Raw genomic sequence first — 2,500 nt, 5'->3', positions numbered from 1 at the left:
CCCGGGCCCCCCCCCGACCCGGGGAAAGGGGCGAGCGACCGGCGAGGCGGAGGTCGACCCGCGCCACACGTCGCACCGACGCCTGTCCGGGAGGGACCACCGGGCCGCGCTCGGGCGCACGCGCGCGCCGAACGGGGCAACGCCACGCGGGGAGGACGGGCTCTCCCCGACGCCGACGCCCGGGACGGACGCCTCGGGGAAGGGCCGCGGCAGGCCCGGGAAGCGAGGCGCACCCGGGGGCGCGCCGAACCGATTCGGAAGACCGGGCCGGGAGAAGACGACGAGACCCCGGGCGAGGCCGAGGCGAAGGAGAAGGCTCGAGAAAGGCGGCCGGCGGGGAAGGGGACGCCGCGGGACCCCTCGGGCGCAGCCGACCGCGGCCGGGACACACGCGGGGGGTCTCTCCGCCCGCAGCCTCCGAGCGCGAAGGCGGCCCCCGCGCGGCACCCGGAGCGGCCGACTCGACCTTCGGCGATCCGCGCGGCTCCCCCACACCGCCGCCGCAGTCGCGGCCAGCCCCCCGGAACCCTCTCTCTCCCGCACGCGCCACAGGCCGACCCCTCAAAAAAACCCCTCTCCGGGAGCCCACCGGGGCCCAACGCCGGGGGGGCCGCCGACCCGGTCCCGAAGGCGCACGCCGGGGGACGGGGACACCGGGCCGACCAGCGGCCGGCGGCGGCGCCCCCCGAGGCGGTGCCGGGTTCGGTCCCAGACGAGGCCACCACCAACGTCGAGCCGGCGAGCCGCTCGGGGAGGGGAGAGGATCGGCGGGCGGCGGGCGGGGAAGGGGGGGCACAGGGAGCCAAGGGCCGGGGAACGCGAGGGCGAGGGCAACCGGGAGCCCGCAGAGCGGCGGCTCGGCGGGAGAAACCTCGGGCACGGCCGGGCCACCAGGAAAACACGGCCGCGGGATCCCACCGCCACCGACACGAGGGCGGTCCCGCGGCGCCCCGCCTGGGACGCCGGACGGCCCTCGGCACCCACCGAGACCCGCCTCACGAGCCCCGGGTCCCGCCACCGGGGGCCCCAAAGCGACCACAGCCACCAACCCGACGCCAGGGCCGCATCGCTCGTCGTTCTCGTCCAGCCTCCGACCCGGTCCCGCTCCGGGAGACCGGCGCGTCCCCAGCGTGGGACGCTTTCCCGGGGCCAGGCGGCCCAACCCCGCGCCCACGCGCACGCGGTCGTCGGCACCGCTCGCGACTCGGCACGGGAGCGGGCGGAGAGTCGACTCGCGGCCGAGGTGGGGGTCACGCGCCGGACGGAAGGCCGCGCACACCCACCGCTCGCGGCGGCCGCGTCCCAACCCGCTGGGACGCCGGGCCCGGCCCGGCGGGATCCTCCCCCGACTCGGAAGGGGGAGGCGCGGGCCACACAGCAGGCGACGAGCCGCGCTCGGCCACCACCGCGGTGGCCGGCGGAACCCTCGCTCTCCCCACCCTCAACCCGTCGAGGGGGAAGCGGAGGAGGGTCCTCTGCGCGCGAGTCGCTACGACGGCGCTACCATAAGGCAGAAGGAGACAGAGGCGGCAGGCCGGGAGATCCGGCACCCCAAGGCACACCTCTCTCAGATCGCTAGAGAAGGCTTTCTCACCGAGGGTGGGTCACACTCCCCACCCGCCGGTCGCCCCTCGTCGGGCCCGCAGAGGCGCTCGGGGACGCCCGGGGAAGGGAGGGGGCCTGCGGTACGAGGAGAAGCGCGCCTGCGGCGACCTCGAGCGTTTGCGGTCAGGGCGGGGGGCCCGGCAGGCTCACAAGGCCCCCCCCGTCCACCCGCCTCCTGCGTCGCTTCCGAGGCAAAGCCACGCACGCGACCGGTCGGAGGCAGAACGGCAGCCCCTCGGCGGCCGGCCGGCGCACGCGTCACCGGCCCGCGCCCGCCGCGATCGCTCACACGGCCCTCGCGCACCCGCCAGAGGGGAGCACGGGACGTGCGCTCGCCGGACCAGGCGGCGCCCTTCCCCGCGCGGGAGGGGCGCGCATCTCATCTCACTCGACCGCCTCGAACCCCACGCCGACGGGCTACCCCTCGGGACCCACGCGCGGACACCGGAGGAGGGGACGCCGGGGGTGGGAGGGACACACCACCGCTCGGCCTCGGGCACCTGAGGGACAACCCGGAGCGCTCCAGGAGCACCGCAAAGGCCCGGGCGGAGCCAACGCTCGCGCGAAACCCCCGAGAGGGCAGCACGACGGGCCGGCGGGACGGCACCCCCACCGCCGCGGAGGGGGCCCGCCCGCAAGTCGACGACCGCGGGAGGCGAGAGCGAGGGGTGCCCGCCGCGTCAGAGGACCCCGCCGACCCACCCCGCGAAGCGGAGAGCGGGGACGGGACAGCCAGGTCAGGCCGGATTCCGCACCCCACGCCTTCCCAACGCACCACCGGCAGGCGGACGGAGGAGAGACAAGGGGCCCCCGCGGGCGGGGCGAGAAGAACGGTCCCATTCGCCACGAATGTCCGCCCCTCGCCCGTCGCGGCTCGGATCCGGCCCGGGAGAGC

Source organism: Pongo abelii, chromosome 11, assembly GCF_028885655.2.
Source record: "Pongo abelii isolate AG06213 chromosome 11, NHGRI_mPonAbe1-v2.0_pri, whole genome shotgun sequence".
Classification (NCBI taxonomy): domain Eukaryota; kingdom Metazoa; phylum Chordata; class Mammalia; order Primates; family Hominidae; genus Pongo; species Pongo abelii.
Note: the sequence above shows the minus strand (reverse complement) of the source record.